The sequence below is a fragment of the Carassius auratus genome, chromosome 50, assembly GCF_003368295.1.
Source record: "Carassius auratus strain Wakin chromosome 50, ASM336829v1, whole genome shotgun sequence".
Lineage (NCBI taxonomy): Eukaryota > Metazoa > Chordata > Actinopteri > Cypriniformes > Cyprinidae > Carassius > Carassius auratus.
The window spans coordinates 8,334,885-8,358,056 of NC_039292.1; the positions used below are offsets into that span (position 1 = coordinate 8,334,885).

The following is a 23,172-nucleotide window of genomic DNA, read 5'->3' on the forward strand; positions in this document are numbered from 1 at the left end:
ATGTCTTTGTCGGGCTGTTGGAAGCAACGGGAAAGCACCTGTGCGTGAGGTCGAGAGGGTGTTGATTAATACCTCTGGTATCCATATAACCCCATAATCAGCACTGTTGACGGTGATGCATGCTGGGTTGTTTCTCTCAGGATGCTGAGAACGTTGATGCCCTGAAGTTCTAATCAAATCTAATAAATATATGCATTTTCCAATTTATTCTGAAAATGTTAACTGTGATGCGAAAGAGTTGCAATGCAGTTGCTAAGGTTGTTTTTAGTTTTTGTGGTGTTTGCTTATACTGGGCCAAGCCAAAAAGTGAAAACCATCCTGATATCTCTGATGGCTAAATATTGTTCATAGCGCAAACAATAATATTTAATTACTTAATGTTTAATTAAACATTTTTAAATACAAGTTTAACATATTTTAATGTGTTTTTTACATTTTTAAATAATTTTTTAAATATATTTAAATATTTTTTACTACTTTGTTATGCATAACTGTTTAAAAGTTTGGTTTCAGTAAGATTAAAACAAATTATAATAATAATAACATTTTAAAATAAGACATTCTCAGCAAGGCACCATTTATTTGATCAAACATGCAATAAAAGCAGTAATACTAGTAAAGTATTGAAAGAATTCACTGTAAAGTATGTCAGGTCACATACTGTACTGTAAATTGGCTTGTTAATGGTTTTTCAGATTAACTTAAATTTGGGAAGTTAAAAGGATCCTAAACCCTAGCTATCTATAGTAAAAAAAGATACTTCTCCGTGGCACTCATTATAATCTAACAAGGTAAATGAATATATTGTCGACCACTTGTATAACAGCAATAATATGAAGGCTTTTCTTGGTTTTTCTTTTCTTTTCTTTTTTAATACAGAAATAATTTGTCATCTCTCACCCAATGTGTCCTGTATTCTATAGTATCTGAGCTGCAGGAGGAGGGGATGAACGCCATTAATCTCCTTCTGAGTCCCACACCTTTTGAGCTTCATCCTGAGGACATCATGCTATGTAGGTAAACCTGTATCCTCATTATTCAATTGATGCTCGCTCGGGTTAATAATATACCCTTACACCTTCCACCTGCCTGTCTCTTTCTCTTCCTCACAGAGGAAAATTAAGTCCGCTCCATGGTGGACCCCAATTAAAAAAATGACCCAAAACTCCAGGAACTCATGAAGGTTTGCGTTAAAAACCAAAAATTTAAATTCTGACATTACATATTCACCCTCATGTCATTCCAAACCTATACGGCCGTGATTATTCCCAAATTAGGTGCTCATTGACTGGATCAACAATGTTCTGGTTGGGGACAGGATCATCGTGAAGGACCTGGCCGAAGATCTCTATGATGGACAGGTTCTCCAGAAGCTCTTCGGTAAACAATCTCTGCCTATTTTACAGTACGGCTAGTTTGGACTTGTTATATTCGACTAGATATCCAAGAAAGATCTACCTGAACTCCTAGAGAACTTCTCAGATCTCCGTCTTCTGTATTCTTATTTGGCCTTGCTTTTCCATTCCATAGAAAAGCTCGAAAGGTGAAAAGCTGAATGTTGCAGAGGTGACCCAATCTGAGATTGCCCAGAAACAAAAAGCTGGTTAGACGGTTCTGGAGAGGATCAATGATGCTCTGAAGGTCTCCACCGGGAGCATCAAGTGGAACGTTGACTGTAGGTCCCTAGAGATCCAGCATGAGTCATTCAAATGCTCCTTAATAAGACAAGTGTTATGCGCTGTTGGACCTGTATTAAGCAGTGAGTCTTAAAGTGTCCACTTAGACATGCTGTGGTGCACAAAATGGCTTTACAACAAAGTAACGTCTGTTTAAAACGCTATTGATGGGTGTTTCTCATAGCTCCGAGCTTCAAAGGCTTGGAAAACACTTAAAGTGATGTAACAGTGTCTTTAAGTGGATTTCAATCCCTCCACTTATGTGGAAGAGACGCTAAAGAAATTGCAGGTTGTTTTATTGTGTTTTATGAGGCAGAGAGATTTATGCGCTATTGATTTTGGTATTAAATGGAAGTGAACTTCAATCCTGTGGCCTTAAGTAACAATTTGCAGAGCTGAAGCTACGTCTCAGCTGGTTTCATGCCAGTAGCAGGAATGTAAGACCTTAATGTAATTGTGAAAAAATTTTGTTTTACACTATTGACTAGCGGTTCATGCTAAGAGCATTGTGGCCATCCTTTACCTGTTGGTGGAGCTCTCAGAGCACTTCAGAGCCCCCATTCACCTCCCTGACCATGTGTCCATTCAGGTGGTTGTGATTCAGGTATGTAACCTCTGTTTTAGACTGTAACATTCTCTGACTGCTGATACATCTTTGTCGTTATGATGCTAGAAGTCGATAACATCAAGCGACAGTTATGTTTGCGTTTAAAATGCTCTCTGATAAACTTGTCTCGTAGCTTTCCACAAAGTCACACAAAAGATGAATTTGTTGTTTTTGAATTACTAGGTTTTGTCAAGATGTCTTTGAGGAAGGAAAGCAAGTCAGATTAGAAAATGCAGATGAAAGCTAATAAGCTTTAGTAACTGACGCTAGCTGACTGATTTTGCCTTTTGTCTTCATTTCTTTCATAGTATTTTTGGTACTGAATCTATACATATGTTAATAGTTCATGTATTCTTACTTTGATTTTGAACCTAATGTGGAAGGTTACAATCCTCAATTTCTGAAGCTTATTAGTGAAGTGACGTTCAGCCAAGTATGATGACCCATACTGAGAATTAGTGCTCTGCATTTAACCCATTCAAAGTGCACACACACGGAGCAGTGAACACACACACACCCGTAGCAGTGGGCAGCCACTTGCCCCGAGACTCAAACCCACAACCTTAGGGTTAGGAGTCAAACTCTCTAACCATTAGGCCACAACTTCCCCAGAGCAATTATTAGGTTCAATAACTGAAGCTAACTCAATGTCAAATTTTTAATTTGTATTTTCTTGTTGTTTTTTTCTTGCTTCCATTCAATACTTCCTTGCTTTCTGTCAATATTGAATCAAATATGGATAGTTATAGTTAGTTAGCCTCAATTTCTAAAGCTAATAAGCTCCAGTAACTGATGCTAGCTTGCTCATATAGATGTTTAGTTTAGTTTATTTTATTTTTTTCTGACTTGTCTAGCTTTGGAAATATTAGGACATTTTCATACCTGGAAAAATAGTCAAACTTAGTAACAACTGGTATAACATTTTAATTAGTTATAAACTTATACATTTATATATCTATAATTAACAGTTCATGTAGGAGAAGGGATGTGAAAAATCATCTTGTATTTCTCCTGTTGTGCCTGACTAGAGGAGCTCATAAGTGATTTTGATAAAGCTGTTTATGTCTTCTAGAGATTTCTGGCTACGGTTCATATTTAATCTGTTCATTCTTTTCTTTCCCTTAGAAACGAGAGGGCATTCTTCAATCCCGTCAGGTAATGGAGAAGATCACTGGCAACACAGAGTACCTTAATTTACAGATGTCACCCTCATAATAATCCTTTGCACCTTACGTAATGATTTCTTTCATATGTTTCAATCATTATGTGGTAGATCGTTGATTACAAGATGGCATTTGGATTAGCTTTGGTGCTGTTTCGTTACCCTTTGTGTGGACACACACACACACACACACACACACACACACACACACTGACTGTATAGCGGTCCAGCAGGCACCTGGTAACTGGGAAGATAAGTGTGTGATTTTGCACTTGTATGTGTGTGTTTGTGGAATACTTCTTGAGGCTGTTCTGTTATCACACACACAGTAGCTGCTGCTGCCCAGGCTGATGGCTGGCAGGAGTGATTAGAGCGTGAGGAGGAGGGGGCCTCATGGGGAGGAAGCCCTGTCCAGAGCTGTCCCAGACTTGCCCGATCAATTTGATCACCCTTCCACACACCCAAATGGCAGCCGCTTGGCTTTCAGTGACCGTGGAATAAAGAGGGATAAATTGCTTCCCATGCTGTACAGGAGATAAATGAAATGCCTAACTTCCATTGCATGCAATAAAATAATTCTTTATGACTGATTATTAAAATTCTACACAATACTAAACAAATAAAATCGCTAATTTTAAATGCTACTGTATAAGCACCACAACATTGTAATGTACAGTATATTCCTATTCTATGCTGGATACAAGATTTTCTAAAAATTTAATCTATTAATGTTAAATTATTAGTGTTTGTATAGATTAACTTTAATTGAGCAACTTTTATAACTTTAATTGATGTTATGATGTTATGTGATGATTTTCAAACTGCATTCTTATATGTGTGTATGTTAGTAACGAGCTTGATTTAATTTTTCAGTCAAATATGTATTTTTATTATTATTATTTATTTATATATATTATCTTGCAGACATGTTTTCCATCCATTACATTTTAGATGTTAAACACACTACTGTTCAAAAGTTTGGGGTTAGTAAGTTTATGAAAGAAATTAATACCTGTATTCAGCAAGGATGCATTAAAATGTTTAAGAGTGATGGTGGAGACTTTTATATTGTTTCTTTCTTTCTGTTTAACAAAGAAAACATATCAAGTTTTCTACAAAAGTCTTAAGCAGCCAGTATTAAACTGTTTCTTATGTCAATAATAAGAAATGTTTCTTGTGCAACAAATCGGCATACTAGAATGATTTCTGAATGATCATAAGATACCGAAAAATTAAAAAATTAAAAAAATTACGAATAAAATAAAACAAAATAACACTTTATATTAAAATAAAATAAAAAAGTTATTTTAAATAATTACTGTTTGTATGCGTTTTTGGTAAAGTAAATGTAGTTTCAAAACATTTATAATTCGTTCCTCCCCCAGACTTGTGAACACCAGTGTTTACTATTCCTTTAAAGTAGTGTTTTTAATTAATGGATGTATTCTTGTATTCAGAGCGTGATGCGTTTGATATCTTGTTAGATCATGCGTCTGACAAGCTGAATGTGGTGAAGAACATACGAAAGCACCAAAATATTAGCCGAATTGACATTCTTGGACAAACCTGACCACATTTGCATCTGTTTTCTGCAGACTCTAATCACCTTCGTCAACAAACACCTGAATAAACTGAACTTAGAAGTAGCTGAACTGAATACACAGGTAACGTATGGATCAGCACAATAAATATATTGTGACTAAGGTAAAAGAAAGTGCTAAAGGACAAAGAATCATGTATTACCATGATTTAATAAAATTATAGCAGCAGTGACATTATAAAAGACCATTTGTTCAATAAATTAATTACAATTCTGATTTGTTTATCATTTATTCCCTTTCATGTCTTTCCAAACCTATTTGACTTTCCTGGTCACTCTTTAACAAGGAATAACAATGAGAACTGAAGCATTCAAGTTTCAAAACGTTCACTAAAGCTCCATAAAAATATCATTTAAAGTAGAGCTCTATATTTTTACCCTATAGTCTTAATCCAATATAGCTTTGATGTTATTCTTCATCTTATTTGTTGGCTGTTTACAATTGGCCAATATTTCATATTAATATATTTTATTTATTAATATATTAAATGTAACTAATAAGAAGCAAAATTAAAATGGCGGTTAATTAAAAATTCTGTTATAATGTGAATATAAACTATATACTGTATATATAATACAAATTGTAATATAAAAATGTATTTGATCATAAATACTATAAGAATTAATTGTGATTTCATTAAATATTGTTACAATTTCAAATAACTCTTTTCAATTATTTTCAAATCTTTTTTAAAATGTCATTTATTCTTGTGAGTCCCAGCTGAATTTCAGCATCATGACTCCAGTCTTGAGTCATATATGATCCTTCAGAAATCATTCTAATATGCTGATTTGGTGGTCTTGATTTGACATCTATGACAGGATCGTGTTGTTCTGACTGAGGTGTGTTTGTAGTTTGCAGATGGTGTGTATCTGGTCTTGCTGATGGGACTTCTGGAAGGATACTTTGTCCCCCTCTTGGTCACATCCAGCAGGCCCGTCCTGTGCCAAATGGGCATGTCCCAGCAGGATGCATCTGTAATCTGCCTCTGCACAGGAAACGGATGAGTGGGGTTATGTGTAGCTTCTTTCTGTGTGTGGACTTCAGAGATAACTGCTTTAGGTCAATCTACAGTCCAGTTTGGTTTTTTTTATTGTACGCATGCCCTATTTTTGGACTTCAAGGTGTTACAATAAGACAGTATCTTTTTTTTTTGACCTGCAGGTCCATAATGTGTCTTTCTCCTTTGAGCTGATGCAGGACGGTGACCTAGCGAGGCCCAAACCCAGGCCTGAGGGTAATTACGGCTTTGTTTTTTCTTCAAGTCCTATCAATGCAATTGTGTGCTTGACAGGCCATTTTAAAAAGATTTGTCTTGTCAGAACTGTACTTATACTTTCACAATTCACAAGTGTTGCTCTTTTAACCTAAAAGTACATTTCTTAAACATTACATGCAAAAGATTCAGAGATAATTGAAAACATTTTTAAATAAAATTAAAAAGGCCATGGGTTCATGGGTTGGCTTGTTACATATTAAAAACATATTTTACATAATTGTATTATTATTATTAATTATTATTATTATTACTTTTTCCTTCAGCTAAAACATTTGTTTTTTTTCTTTCCTTGAGAATAGTTAGTTAAAACTTTTTTTTAAGAAAATTATAAATTTTAATAAAAAAAATACATAATCTATTTTCCTTACCTAACAATAGTTATTTAGCAGTTTTCCCTCATTTCGAATAATTAATATTTAAATAGTTAATAATCATATATAATAAAGTATTAATATTATGGTTACAATTAATATAATATTGACTTAAATTAATCTAAGTAAGATGGAATTAATAGCAACCTTCTCTTTAGAGCTGGTTTAACAAATCAGCAGTTCACAGTATACATTAGATGTTATATACCGACCGTATACAGTATCCATAATATACACATACTAAAACAGCCTTCCTGTAGCTGAAACAGAAGGGGATGATGCTAGAAACGCCAAGGACATTGGTTTAATTTCTAGGCAAAGCAAGAACTGATAAAATATGTACCTTGAATGCAACGTAAGTTGCTTTGGATAAAAGACTCTGTCAAATACATAAATGTGAATAAATACTACACACACACAGCTCTATTATTTATAGGGTTTCAGAGTTTTCTTTATACTGTGTGTATTTGAATGATTTTCATGTTTAAAGTGTGTCTAGGTTTTTATTTGTGTGTGTTGTTTGCATTATGTCGAATTATATTATGTTGAATTATGTCGAGTCCTTGAAGCGTCGGGTACATTATTTGGCATTGCATAAATCCTCTTCACACTTTTAAATTCAATTCAAACATGCACTGGAACTGAAGAAACTGTGCACTCTGTGTGTTTTTTAACTGCTCAAGAGTTCTTCACGCCAAGACAATTGTAACTATGAAAGCTTTTGTTCTCAAATTGTAAAATGAGTTTTTTTTTTTTTTTTTTTTTTATTCCAGATATTGTGAATTGTGACCTAAAATCGACATTCCGAGTTCTTTACAGCCTTTTCACCAAGCACAGGTATGAGGATTGAGCTAAAACTTGAAATATGTCTACGTGGACCGCTGTTTTGAGTATTAATGAGGCTGACAGACAAACCATGCTTTTAATTATTGTGAAGTATTGTAATTTATGCTTAAACAACTAATAATTGTGATGTAAGTATTTTTTCTCGTCATCTAGATGGATGTAAAAACAATTAAAAAAATAACACTATGAATATAAATGTTTTTGCTCACAGCATTCGCCTTTTACCTGTGGAAATGCAATTAGCTGTACAATCCTTTTGAAATGTATTAATACTGAAGTGCCTAAACAGACGTATTTGAGAAATTACCCAGCTTGCACTACACATTATGTCAAATAAAACACTATTATTTTTGCAGGATCAGCTCTTTTGCAAACTCCCGCCCACCAGGAGCAGGATTTTTGTTTTAAGGCAGCTGTATTTCCAAGTGGATCTTTGACCAAATTTTTAGTTGCCAATTCACTGCGTATCTTCATTTGTCAGGGCTTATTCCTGATTTTGGCGCTAATGTTTTATAACTGGCCACACTTGCATGGTGTATCTGCATCAACCGAAAATATTTTTACTCTCATGCTGTTGTTGCACACATTTGGCCCAGTTAGTAGTCATTTATTTTCTTATTGTCTTGAATCATTATTGGTAGAAATTTGTATTTAAATGGATTTAATTAGCAATGGAGCAACTATTATGTTTGTGGAAACTACACAAAAATACTTTTTTATACCTCGTTTGATGGATTTCATTTACAGTAGAGTCGTTTGTAAGATTCAGTGTTCATGTTTTATGTCCACCTGAAAAATGTTACAAAATCTACATTAAATATGGATGAATCATCTAGCCCATTGTGATTGTCAGATTGGATCTTTCCATTCCATTTCCTCCCTCTCTACCGAGCCAAAGGCTGTGTTCTTGAGTGCTGTACTTTAAGTCGTCTTGTCACTGATAGATTTGGTTCACTTCGCTCACTGGAACAGATGCTTACAGCGTTCAAAAAACTGCAGGGATGACCAGCAGATGTGGGCTCTCTTTGTCCTTATTTAAGTGGAAGGCTTTTTGGGGGTAATTTAGTTCCATTCAAACCCGTCCACATCCACATGGGGAACCAGTGCTTGAAAAATCACTTTAACATTCTTATTGGATTTTTTTCAAAAAGGCAGCAAACCAAAGGATGGTCTGATTTGATCTCTTAAACAGTTTGGCAGACTCCATACACTACAGTACTTGAACATCGTAGTTTGTTTTGTCCTTTATAACCACCAATAAATACAAAAAACATTCTGATATGGAACATCTTAAATTGACACTCTATGAACACTGTTGGTTTAAACTGAATATAAATACTCTAAACTTGGATAGGTTTTTTTTTTAAAGCTCTTGTAGAAAACTAGTTTAATTCTTCTAGTCAGAATAGATGAATTTCCCAGAGCATTACTTTACTTTGAGATTCTTGTGCCTGGTTTGCTATAGAAAATTTTGGATCTTTATGTATAAAGGTAAGATTTTGCATTGCTAAAAGAAGATGTGAGTGGTGCTTGTCCAGTACGACTCACCACAACAGTTCTGAGGTGTGGACAAAATCAAAAGAGCTCCCAGCCAAGTCTGATATCCTGGTCCCTCTTTAAATTTATAGGGTCTTTTCACCATTTTTAAGGTCAGTCAGTCAAAAATGGTAAGTCTGAATATCTGGAAAAGTACTTTTGCGGTCACATTAGCAAAATGTGATCCATTTTCCACTGTCAATAGCGTAATGTTTTTGAACCATTGCTCACACAGTAGCTTTCAAAGCAAACACATTATTGTTTGTTAAATGCAGCAAATTCAAACGTTGTTACATAAAATAATGTTGCACTATGCGAAGCTCTGTTTAAAATAATGAAAAAGAACATTACAAACGTAACATATTATATAACACATTATGCAATTTTCACATATTTTGACTTCCTGTTATCACAAAAGCAGGTGATTTCTGTAATCTAAGGAGACATTACAGAAAGGAAGCCTGGGTAATTAACTGACCTGTGCATAATGTCCAGAATTGCAGTGTTGCCACCATTAGATTGAAATTGTTTTGTTTTTTTTTTGCTCACACTTTCTCACATATGATCACTGTTGTTAACATGATTTAAGAGTGCTTCTATTTTTAAATGTTAGAAAGACAGAGGAGACACTGAGACCTCAAAAGTAAATTAAGGGTATAGTGAATTTGGATTTCGGAGCCCTGTCTATGTTTTTCAGTATCACCTGATGGGTCGGACCATCAGTGTGTGGATTTTCAAAGTTACGGTGGCTTGAAATTCAACTGAACATCAAAAGTATAGAACCGCATTCATCCTGAACATCAAACATGCCTCTGAGGGCCCCATTTATAAAACATTCACAGGAAAGACATGACCTCCAATCTGCTAAAGAGCATTCATACTCGTTTTGACTAGAGTTGATTCACACAGGCATTTTAATCTGAACATTGTAACTAAGAGAAATTAATGTTCTATTTGACACATGTGCTCCTTTCTCAGTGAATATCATTCTCGGGAAGAGAAACGCTCAAGGTGTTCCTCACAGTTTCCTTTTCATGCCGTTTTTTGATTGTGTCCCTATAGAATGTGAGAACAACATTCTGCTAATGGCAGGCTCAGGCACGCTAACAAGTAACAAGTTAACAAGCTGTTTCATTGCTTGTTCTCCAGATCCAATTATATGACCATTTAATTACACCCCTTCATCTCGCTCCTGCTCTCTTTCCTTCTGTAAAAAAGCACATACATTTTTAAGGATTTTCAACATTTACCTTTTTTTTAACCATGTTTTTTTTTTTTTTTGTGAAACCATGATTGGTTAATTTTCTTTGTAAGGGATATAAACTAGAGGTTATATTCTCTCAATTAATCACTTTAAATGTGTTTCTGTTCATAGTGGGCTTTTGTTTTCCGTGTTATGTAGAAAGAGTCAAAGCATTTCCTTGACAACAGCTTTAGTCTGTTTTTACCACAAGATGGCAATGGAACATATAATGATTGAGTAATATCAGTCTTAACAGCCCTTGTGTGGAATCTTTCCTTTAATGTTTAAATTATCTTAGTGTAGACTAATGTAATGTAAATACAAACATTATTGAAACTATTCCAAAATGTAACAAGAAGTCTAAATGACTTTCTTTTGGACATTGCCTAAAGATGTGTTAGAATATAAACGGTCATCGCCCTTATCTTAAGGCGGTAATGTAGCAATTTATTAGCTTTAACAAAAGGTTTCAAGAAACGCTCCAGTCCATTAACTAACGGTTCTCTGAGATAAGTGAACAAGTGTGGCATTTAATGCTTATGAGGAAACTCCTGTTTACTCTGAACACTGAGGCCTGATTTGTTCACATTCTTGTAGCTGCATAAACAAATGACGCTTTAACCTACCAAAAGGATTTGAAACGAGTAACAATACAAGTCTGCACTGAGCACCAACTTGTCAGAATCTTTCGACTAATGCGACAGTCATTGACTGGCATGCAGCTTACGCAACTCTCGTTCCCTTATCTCAGGGAACTGAGGTTACATTAGTAACCGGAGTGTTTACTTTTGAATGGTCTCTCCCATTGTGTTAAACGATTATAGGGAACGCATCCAATAGTGCTATGCTATAAGCAAGTGCAAGGTCAGCGCCGGAGCGTGAGCCAGGGTGACAAAGATCTCTTGGCTAAGTTGAGATTTAGCCCAAGCCACTCCAGGTGGTTGGGCTACAGTGACCTGTGAGCGATGAGTTCCTGTTCCGATATGGATAAGAACAGTCAATTGTGTAGGTGATTCATAATGTGGATTGTCCATGCTCTTTGTAAAATTGGCATTACAATCATTGATGATGTTCCTTCAGGTACCACTCATCTAGGAAGCTGCACTGCTCGCTGTCCATACTGCGCCATGTTGTCTGCATCAGAGCTGGGGTTTTGGGCTCTTCGCCGGAACACGGCCAGTCCTCTGCATCTGAAGCTGTCAGTAACATGGAGTCATGTTGAAAGACCTTCCTCCTTAGACCCGACGAAGGAAACCGATTCACTAACAGCCAACGAGGGGCACTGATCCTCACGTGTGAAGCACACAGGCGAGTCGAGGTGTTGTGGGGAGAGTGGAGCATGGGGGACCTGTGTGGGCATTAGTTCACTCGAGCCCAGTGTTTGAACCCCGCTGTCCAACTGTGTCTTCCTCCTAGGCTCCGGGGAGGGAAGAAATAGGACAGCAGGCCAAGGAGGAACACCTTTGTCAAAGAAGGTGATCCGCGAGAGGAGAGGGGCGGGACTCATGCTCTCGCAATCAGAGCATTCTGGGCGCTGCCCAGACAAGCGGCCCACTCACTGTGCCCATCTGGAAATCCCTGCATGAGCCACACTCATGGCATGACATTTGCTCAGAAATTTGCTCTTCTTCGCTGGATGGCCACAGGGAAAGGCTTGCTGGTGATCTTCCACTGCCGGGGGTCTTCTACAGCGAGCAGCAGGCTTCTTGCTTCTGTCTTCTTGCTGCTTCTTCAGATTATCTTATTATCTTTCCCCATAAGCGTTTAAGTAATGGGAGAAACTTTCCAAAAGGGAAAATAGCTTTGCTTCTTCACTTGACATTGTCGATATTATAAATAGCCTATGTGAACTCCCCAATTCAGATACATTACTGGTGTTTTGTTAAATAATCAGTGTTCATGAACTTAACTTTAAAGAGAACAAGTAATCTTCATTTCCATGCACTGATACATTTAAGTGTTTACTGCATTCAAAGTCTACTAAGAAAAAATAACATTTGAGTGTGGGCTGTGAAAATAGTGTTTCTTTGTTTGAACCTACTGTTTCAAGTCTGAAAGCAACATTTTGAAAATCAAAGACTGTATAATATTGACTAAAATTAAAAAACGAAACTCTATGGTATTAGGTATTATTGTCTTTTGAACGACTCGATAACAGTCATGCCAGCAGTATAGGGAAAACCTAAGATGAAAAAAATGCTCTTTTATCTTCGTGTTTAATCAATTGATTGAATAAACGGTTCAATGGCGTGTCGCCAATGTAATTCAGAAAGGCCACTGTACTCTAATAAAGAACGAATTATTTTAGAGAAGGGATTCAAAAGAGTCGAGTCACTGATGAATCAAAAATCCTCATCACTTCAGTCAAGCACTCAGAGACGGCCCCTCCCACTCCGAGGAGTTCTGTGGGCGACGTCACTCCGGTCCCGCCCCCAATGCAAACTCGGTTCTTCGCGTTCATTTCATTCTTGCCCTCATTCCGCGCATACTTCACATCGTTGTTAGATACTCCGAATAGTCGCGCTCTTGCGCTCCTACAAGAAAAAAAAGTGATCAGCTGGAAATAAATCAGAGCGTGTGCTCGGTCCGATTGCTCAACATCAGACACATTTAAAAGACTGAGGTACGTTTGCGCTTTATACCACTAAGTTGTCAGAAGCGATGCGAAGTTATTAACTCTATTTAGGTTATGTGTAAAATTGCTTTTGAGTGTACAAATTGTGCGTTGTATTTTTACTGCTAGTTCTGCAAACACTTTGGGTTTACTGTAAACTATTATGGATTAAAAGATACATGTTGAGAGAATAGTGGCTGTAATTTTATTCTCAGTTTTTTTTAAATGACACCACAGAAATATACAGGCTTTCACGATGAAAAAGCGAAAAGAAAAAAAATCCTAAATGCACTGTGCCAAAAGAGGCAGTTAAATAAAATGATTCATGGTTTCCTTTTTTTTTAGCTTGTGCAAACATCCGCAGAGATTTTCATTACTTGTGGAGGTTCAGAAAACACCTCTTCCTCCGCTCCGTGTCACCTAACTCACCACGGTTTCGTTGTAACAGTAAGTTCATATTTACTTTTACGTTAATAGTAAACTTCACGTTGCGAATCTTGTTTCTGGGATGACTCAATCAGTGTCAGTGATTTCTGTTTATTAGCGTGACCTCAGTGACTTGTGGAGGTTTAATCGCTTGTTTGGTCGGGCTAACACCCGTTCGCTTTCCTGAAAAACGCCAGTTTTGTGTACATAAATAAAGGACTAGGGAGAAAGTCCATGGTCCAGCCCATGTTAATAATTAATCTTGACGTTTAACCTCAGACTAAAATTAGTGCCTCTTAAACCTAGTGCGCTGTCTACCTAGACAGCATTTTGGGGCATCATTTGTCATATATCTGGATCCATTCTGTGCCATTTGTCATGTTTAACTACTAAAAGAGTGTAGAGACTTGAAATATCCATATTTACTGCTATTGTCCAGTATAGTAAGTCTGTTTGTTTTCTTCAGTTTTAAAGTATGCATCTGCCATTTAAAAAACAATGTAATAGATATCAGCAAGATAGAGAACAGTTTTATATGTTAAACTGAATGGACTTGGAGGGTTTCATTTAGTGTTTTTTTTTTCGGCATTGCAAAAAGTTTAAAGAATGCATGTACACTGTATGTGCTTATAGTTTAGTTTGCATTTAAAAGCCAATAACATGCCTTACACTATAGTAGTAGAAGAAGAATTATGTCTATTTTGTTTGTTTTTTTTGAGCGCAAAAGGTTGTGGGTTCGATTCCCAGCGAACACACATACTGTTAAAGAAATGTATGGCCTAAATGCACTTTGGGTAAAAGCGTCTGATAAATGCATAAATGTAAATGATGTTCCTCATCTCCCACTGCTGACAGTGGTTTGTTGTCTCCGATGAGGTTGACCCCCTTCACTATTGTATTGCTGTTATGACTTGCCAGTCTATATTTAACTTCTGTAAACAGAGTAGATAGACCCTTTTAAAATTGAAACACCAATACTTACAATACAAAACATATCACTAATAAAAATCAGTATCTGTGACCGTTTTCTTATATATATATATATATATATATATATATATATATATATATATATATATATATATAATTGAATCAAAACCTAATAATTATCTTGAAGTGTAATACCAAATGACCTAAAAAGTGTCCATTTTGAAACTGAAAGTGACATTTTTAAGCTTATATGTGATCTGATTGTAACTAAATCATGGCCTTTAAAATGTAACTTTATGTATTACATTGTAATATAACCTTTCAGAGGGTGAGAACCAGTTAACACAGTTAACACTTCTGTTTTCAAGAATTGAAACTTTGTCAGAAGAGAGAAAAAAATGTGCCAGATTCAGTAGACAGGGCTTCCTCTGGGAGCACGGGATTGTGGGAAAACGGGGGGAGGGGCCCTTCATTGTTCCTGCTGTTATTGAAGCAGGGGCTCGTGGAGCAGCTGAATTACTCCACAAACAGTCCCGCTCCCATGCTGACATCTGGTTTGCCACTTAAGCGCACCTGTAGGCTGAAAGATGCTAAACTGTGTGTATTCATTCTGGCCGAGAGCTAATTCAGAGGAACGGCCATTTGTTTGACTGTTGCTGCCACTCACCGTCTAGCCAACTCCATTGTTATGCCAGCAACAGCCGATAGTGGTGGAGGCACCATATGGCTTGTGTGTGCCTCGATGTTATCTGGTAATTTAGCTTATCAGCACCATTATGTAGTATTTTGTCCTTTCTTTTACATGTCTTTTTTATCCAAAGAGGGGATTGAGTAAGTTTAGGGAGGGAGAGACTGTTTACATAGCCAAAGTACAATAGTTAGGCACTTGTAATTAATGTATGTTTGCTTTCCATACAGGTTTAGTAGGAAATAAATAGCACGTTTTAACTTGATTGAATGGGATTCCTAGAAAATAATGTGTGGGAAATGCTAACAAATTGGGACAAAAGAAAGTTAAAAAAATGCTTTACATTCCATACATCTGATAAATATTCCCTCTCATCTTGTTGGTTTTCATTTAAAAAAAAAAAAAAACGTATCTTTTTGTCAGACATTTGTCATTAACGTAAGATATTTAGAATTTCTTAATAATTCCAAGTTTTGTTGGGTGTTGTATTTTTAAGAAAAAAGTTACGATATGTGAGGCGGAGATGCCAAGTATTTATTCAACAGGTGCTTATGATCTGTTTAATAGTTTTGATGATCAAACGAAGATAAATTTGGACTTAAAACATAGTTAAAAAGAGCTTTCGGTTTAGATTGGGACTAAATTTGACTATAGAGATTATGTTGGTCCTGAAAGTTACACGTGTTCACTGCAGTTTCATCCTTTTCTTTTGGCATGCAAAATCACAAGTCTTGTATGAAAACTGGTTTGGGGAGGGGGTGGAATACAAAACCCGAAAAGATTTGTCAGAGCAAAACGCGAGGGGGGGTCTTAAGGGGTGACAAAGGAAAATTCATATGTAATGAAATTTGGGTTGAGAGTTTGTCAGCGGAACAATGGCTCAGTGGGACTGTGTGGAGCAGGGGCACGGGTGGCTGGCTTTGTTCAGGGAACACAGGAACAATAGGGTGTCCTCTGTGGCCCGGGGCAGCAGAAGGCCCACGTGCCCTGAGGTAAACTCTGTTGTCACAAAAGGACCGCTCTCTCCACACAGCCCACCGCTCCACAAGACCAAGGATAGAAGAGAAGAGACGAGACCCTTACTGGGGCTCTGCCTCTGATGTCAGCACGTCTGCTCCAGGCTGATCACTAGACTGTTAGCTAGCTTGCAAATGTTGCTGGATTTAGCTCACAGAAAAGTTTTCTTGTGAATTCCGAAACAAAACAAGACAGATAGAAAGACTTGAGTGAACTAGAGTGAAAGACACCAATTATGGAGTCATTTTTGAGAGAAAAAAGGGAAGGATTTTGAATTAATTACAAAAGAAACAAATAGATATTGTAGCTAAAGATACATCGATTATTATTGTGTATATAGATCATGATTTTGTAAGGTTTGGTGAGAACAGAAGAGTTTTGTTTTGTGCAGGTTATTTTATCATAAAATCTGTTTTTCCTTTAATGTTCCCTGAGCTCAGTGGAAATGCCAGAACAACAGCTTAGGGAGAGTCAGAGTGAAATCAGTCACTAAATGAGTCAGTTCCTGACACAAACTCAAACCTCAGAGTTCCAGTTAAACAGAGCATTATTCACCTCCCATACAGTATTAATCAGAGGTGGTCTTACAGTTTTTCTTTCCTTAATTTCATTTAGTTTATGAAACAGTTTAAAAAGCATTTCAGGGGGGAGTCAGTTCTTTGATCATAAAATACATCCTTTTTAAGAATAGTGAAAAAAGACATCAACAAAAAAACTATGCACAAAAGCTTTCTTTTTCCTGTTTGGGCAGTTGATAAAAAAAAAGCAGTGCTGTGTCCTAAATGGATTTGAGGAGATGCCAAGAAAGGTCGAACAATTCTGTTTCGATACAATTTGATCAGATGTACTGAGAGTTTTGAAAAGACTTTCTTCTGCGTTTATAAGAACCGTCTGTGTTATCTGCACGAAACCGTATCTGTGGTAAATCAGGAAGCGAGTGCAGATCATGACACCCTTTGTCCCCTGCTGTACGGTCAGGAAAGGGTATGAGCAAACACTGGCCATGCTTCTCGGGATCTCACACTTATTTGAACACTTCCTCTCTTCCATTTCTTGGAGGAGGCATTGTGTGTTGGTGTGGGGAGAGTGGCACCCCAGGAAGACATCGGATAATAGCGGGGTCTGACTCAGCGAAAAATAGAGAAGAATGGAGACTGTGGAGTGATCACAGAACATGTCTGCCCCACAGTACCGGGGAGGAAACCTGTCTGCTCCTGGATTGTCTTCAAGGAAGTAGACTTTGTACGTGGCCTCTGGCACTGTAGCGACTGAATTTGGTAATTTAAGGAGCACATGGACTTGAATCATCTTTCCTATAGCAACCAATTCGATTTGAGGAATGTGGAGGTGACACATCTGTGGCAATCTTTCTCAGAAATGTTAATTACGCGATGTAAAAAAAAATTTTTAATTAGGGATGTACAATAAATTGTACAATATATCGGCTTAAAAAGTGCAGCGAGTGTTGCACTGCATCAGTCCATGAGAAGTTTAATAAAAAGCGCATCCATAAAAAAAAGTGTCTTACACGGCTTCAGAAGGGGTAAACAAAGACCTCCTGTGAAGCGAATCAATGCATTTTCGTAAGAAAAATATCCATATTCAAACCATAATAATATCTTAATCTAGCTTGCACTCACTGGAAGCAGCTCCGGGGGAATGACGTCAGAGGTCAGCGTTGCACATGCGCCGATGAGTCTCATGAAAACCAACGTTTGTTAACAGGAGCAAAGGAAGCAAAGTTTCCTTACTTTAGCAAAGGAAAAAGTCTCCTCTTAGCTTATATCGAAATCCTCTGACATTCTTCTTTACAAATCCTCGTTTTGTACTTCTGTTTAGTGACCTTGTTTTGTTTTGATCTTTCCTCTGTGTTTCTGCGTACGTCAATTATGAGCGGCGCATGCGCAAAGCTGATCTCAGACATCATTCCCTCGGAACTGCTTAGTTTAGAACAGTGAGCGCAAGCTAGATTAAAGTGATTATTACCTTTTGGATATTTTTATTACAAAAACGCATCGATTCGCTACAGGAGGCTTTTGTTCACCCCCCAGAGCCGAGCGAGACACTTTTTTTAATGGATGAGCTTTTTATTAAACTTCTCAAGGACCGATGCAGTGCAACACCCGTTGAATGACATCATACAGCTTCAAAGATCAAAGGTAATTTTTTAAATAACTCCAACTGAATTTGTCTGAAAGAAGAAAGTCATATACACCTAGGATGACTTAATTTCACGGCTTAATTTTTGACTCGTTTTTGGATAAACTAACCCTTTATTATCGTTTTGCTTTATTAAATATTTTAAATATTATATATACATTTTCAGGGCTTTATTAGAGATTTATTTACATTTTTTATATTGATATTTTATATTTTATTATGCATGATAATTTCCTTTACTTCCTTTATTTTGCCTTTGCCGTATTCTAATTTCGTATGCTATTCTTTAAAAACACTAAGAATTTTTATAATCTAACATTGTGAAATAAAATTTTTACACATTATAATGTTGTAATGCCTATACATTTATTTGTAGCATTTAAATGGATTGATGTTTGTGTTTTATTTGACATTTATTTCCACAAAATAATATATAGGTTAGATATTGACCATTTATCGGTTATTGGCAGATATTAAAATGGATTTAAAAAAATGTAGATATTGGATTTATTTTTTTTCAAGCTCATTCCATCTTTGTTCAGTAATTGTAATATTTAAATTACTGTTAAATTTAATCTTTAGAAAATCTCAAAATATTTATCAATTTTTCATAACATACATTCTAATTTTGTGATGCCTAAATTCACTTTTTTATTTTATTTTATTTGGCAAAAATATTATAGAATTTTAATTTTGGCCTTACAGTTAAAATAATAATCCGCTTATGTATCAGCTAGAAATGTAATATGGCCTACAAGTCAATGTTCTCAACCACTCATTGATTTTAAAAGGCAGATTAAGATATGAATATTGTTTCAGAATCAACAAATCTTACTTGTGTAAATCAGAGTTGATTCTTTACTCACTGCATCAGATTCCATGTTGTTAATTTAAATGAATGTGAATGCAAACCCTTTCTAGCCTTATTGTTTTGTCAAGCCAGCTTTCTCTGCCCACTCAACAATAACTTTCCAGAAGTCCAGCCGTCACTTTTGGGTCATTAGCACTTGGTTGAGAGGATTACATAGCCATGGGGAAAGCAATAACAGCAGTGCTCACAAGCCCACCATCCCTGAGTCCATGCAGTGCAATTCACAGACATATTTTCGTTTGGATATTAGCGGGTTTGTAAGACCTCCAAAATTGCCTTAAATAAAGTCATAACCTGGGGAGCGAGCAAGCCAAGCTGTGTGGTTTATGTTCATTTAAATGAAGCTATGGATAGTACATCTTTAGATTGGTACCATGTCGCCTCAAGGATGGTTTCTCAAAGACTTGTTTTGTAAGACCTCTCCTTTAGTCATCAGCATGACAAATAATTAATATGAAGCACATGCCAGGTTAAAGAGAAGAAGGCGCTGAAAATGTATCACAAGGTTGAACTTTTTCTGATTTAAGATGCTTATTTTCTTATCTTTCTGAATAGGATCCACAGCCCTTTTTTTAAGAACCCCTTCACATTTCTTGCATCTTCAAGACGTCTTCTCAGATGCTTATTTTTTGCAGTTTAAGGGAAGGGTCTTTGAGGAAGGATTCTCTGGCATGGCTCCTCCACAGAAATAAACTGACATGGTTTCATCTAAGCTAATACTACACTGACAATCACAGTACAAGATGTGCTGGCCACTATACAACACATGCCATTGAAATGCAAAAGCCTCTCTCTCAGAGAAAGACTGAAAGAATGGATTTTTAGGTCATCCTTAATTGAATTTGCTGGCTGATGACAGAGTAATATAGAGACTAATAGCATTGTGTGCGCATCTCATGTCACTGCTAGAAAAGCATTGGAGGAGGCTCTTTGTGATCACTTTCAGACACTAGATATATGAAAACCCTTCATTCATTATGTCTTCACTTAATAATTTAATAAGCCTTCTCTGTTATGTCCTATGTAGCTCATTTTCTGAAAGTGGAATAGGCTTACGAGGGTTAATGCAACCATTCGTTTTGACTAATTGAATGGAGCATGTAGTGGTACAACTATGTAGTTTTATTTGTTGGTTTTCGTTGTTTTTTTTTAGCTATTGTCTCTTCAAGCTCCTGAGATGAATATTCATTGAAATAATCAAAAACAGTTAAACAAATAACAGATGCAGTCCAGTTGTTACTTACATTTAACTAATCACAGGGCAATTACAAACCTCTATCACAAGGTATGACTATATTTTCCAGTAAACTGTTATACAATTATCTAACCAAAGCCACAAAGTGGAGGCGAGTGGAAATGTAGGGGCTGCCAGCTTCATCAATAGGGAGCCGCTAATGTGCAGACAAGAGCGGAGTAGTTCGATTACAGCTTCATTTGGTAATGAAGTGAGAGTCAGGCTCCCGTGAACACTTTAAAGACCTCAGCGTGATGGTTTGGAATCGAATTTGTGTTTTAGACACATGTAGGAGAGTTTGCTATAGCGTTATGCCACAAATGAGACCCCACGCAAACACTGTCTGTACTCATATACATATCATTACATTTAATTACAACAAGCTGGCGCTTTAGTGGTGTTCTCGCTCATGGACTTGGACAGCCACAAGCGTACACACGGATACTGTGAGATACCCTCATCCGTTGGCAGCGAGAGTAGACCAGAGGGAGCGAGACAGCTGCCCGGGGTGGATGTGTGCCGCTCAGTTTGTGTGGGATTGCACCCATGCCTTTCCTTTGGCTGGCTGAGGCTGCCTGGAGGGTGAAGTGTATTGTAAGTGTGACCACAGTACATTGTTGCATGACTAATCTCGGCCTTCCATCTGCCACTGAGGCCCCGGCACAAGCACTGCGCTCTCCAGCATCAAGCACTGCCATATTGGAGCAGTCACAACATCTTGGCTTTGACTGGCACTCTACAACAGCAGAAGCGCCCGGGTGAACCCACTGCCTGCCTCACAGCCGGGAATTATGGGACCTTACATGTGCACACATAACGAGACACAGAGATTTGTCCTGATGTCCACAGCTGACGGCTTGTGCAAATGTCTTTGGTTTGAGAAAACTTGATTGTGATGCATGACGTGTTCAGTTTAAAGGGATAGTTTACTGTCATCATTTACTCACCCTCTCGCTATCTTTAACAAAACACAAAATATATTTTGAAATATGTTTCAGTTTTGGTACTCACTGACCAGGTTTAAATTGATGTGAGGGTAAAAAAGAACTGTCTGTCCCTTTAAGATTTTTTTTAACTTGACACGCCATTTTAAAATGCAACACGTGTTGTCGGATGTTCATAAAACAGTTTTTCTCTTCTTTCTGAATATGTAAGACCACTTTAAAGTGGATAAGTTTACAAGCACAACAAAAATTTAACCATGCAAACGTCCTACAGCTAAATCATAGCAAGTTAATAGCTATGCTAATCAAAGCGATGCCTAAAGGCTTGTTCATGCCAAAAATGTTAACTATAACGTTAACTTGATTCGCATTCACAGTAATAGACAATAATATTCTGCTTGTTGTAAACGTTTGCTGCAGTTTTGTCATCTGGCTCTTTAAATGCTTAAGCTCTTTAAAGCAGGATGGATTTTGATTGGCTGTCAATGTTTGTATCATTCCCAACTTAAATAAAAAATAAAAAAAATTCTGAAGGTCATTCTAATGATTTTTGCCTCTGTGTCATTATCATTATAGTTTTGTTATGGATTTAAATGTTCTCATAGAATTAGATTATTAGAAAATGTAGATACAGTTTTGATTATTTATAGTTGCAATTATAGTTATCGTCCTTTGTATGAACAGGCCTTAACTGCTAAAAATATCAATACTAAAAATTAAGGAAAGAGAAACTAGTCAACTCGACTAATCGATTAGTTGGTTGTTAGACAGTTAATCGAGTACTCAGCCAAAATAAACAAGTATTTTATTTCTTTCTTTAGTTTCTTTCTTTTGCCTTCCATACAGGTTTTTTTCTTACTGAGTTTCATTCTCTTTTTGAAGTGTGAAGTCTTGTAAATTACAGGGAGGATGTGTGGTGTGTCGAGAGCCGCCTCTTTCCCTCTCAGATGAAACCACCACACTCAGGCTCTCTTTAATCTTCCGCAGTCCAAACCACCAGCCTGCTTTTGTTGATGCTAATTCAAAGCTTATGTAAAATCTCTCAGATATCCGTGATATTACCATGCAAGTAATTATAGCATGCACTTTTTAGTCCGTTTTGGTCTGCTGGTAATGCACAAGATCAGGGAGCATTTGCATGAAAGAAAACCTTCACATGAGATAGACGCTAAGAGCTCAACATAAACGCTCTGATCTGAAGTGCAATCTCCGATATACTGCACTGAATGCACAAATACAGTATTCGGTAAGTGTTTCCATGATGTGCCAGAAGTGGAAAACTACAGATTGCAGTGTAATTGTGGGCAAAGCCAAAGGTGCACACATGACTGTGCTGGAAGTGATTACAGCTGAGTTCATTTCCAAGTCAGGAAGATGATGTTTAAGAGCCCGAGCATTTAGCAGTTTGCAGCATGCACAAATTTTATCACTCTCTCTCAGCAGTACAAGTGAAATTTGTTTTGCAACATCAGCACTTAGTACACACATGTACTAAAAAAGAAACATTCACAACTGTAAAGTGTTAGTGAGACACCCTGTCACACACTTTTTCACACACATTTAACTGCCCAAATGGGGACTTAATATACAGCTGGTTATACAGTATTGTAAGCTTTCACAGTTAGAATAGCTGGAGATAAAACGAAAGTGCACTATGTATTAAATGTGCACCTGTAGTGGTTCACATTTTAAAAGTATATATATATATATATATATATATAAACTGTACTAGCCTACATAATAAAGTACATTATAAATCCTTATTTATTAAACTTTTGTCCAGCTGTATAGAAAACTTTTTGATTGTAATTTTAACTGTAGTGCGTTATAAAGTTAATATATTTGAAATGTATTAAATTGCAACTTCATCATTACAAATATATTTAAACTCATGCCATGCAAGTTTTAATAGAAATGATTTTATGTACAGTTTTAGTTTACCAAAAATGCTTGTCAGTGTATTCTGT

At 36.7% G+C, this 23,172-nt stretch overlaps 1 protein-coding gene and 1 pseudogene across 2 annotated transcripts in view; both read left to right on the forward strand.

The window, feature by feature from the left end:
* Positions 1-7,546, forward strand: LOC113066399 (alpha-parvin-like; annotated as a pseudogene).
* Positions 7,547-12,773: 5,227 nt separating this feature from the next.
* The window catches only part of LOC113066854 (transcriptional enhancer factor TEF-1-like), a 35,047-nt gene continuing 24,648 nt past the window's right edge, over positions 12,774-23,172 (forward strand). Inside the window, exons 1-2 of one of the 2 annotated variants that reach the window (XM_026238924.1) lie at positions 12,774-12,944; positions 13,281-13,382. The gene's annotated coding sequence lies outside the window, so the exon portion shown is untranslated. The remainder of the gene's footprint in view (positions 12,945-13,280; positions 13,383-23,172) is intronic. The other variant, XM_026238925.1, reaches the window with a different exon arrangement.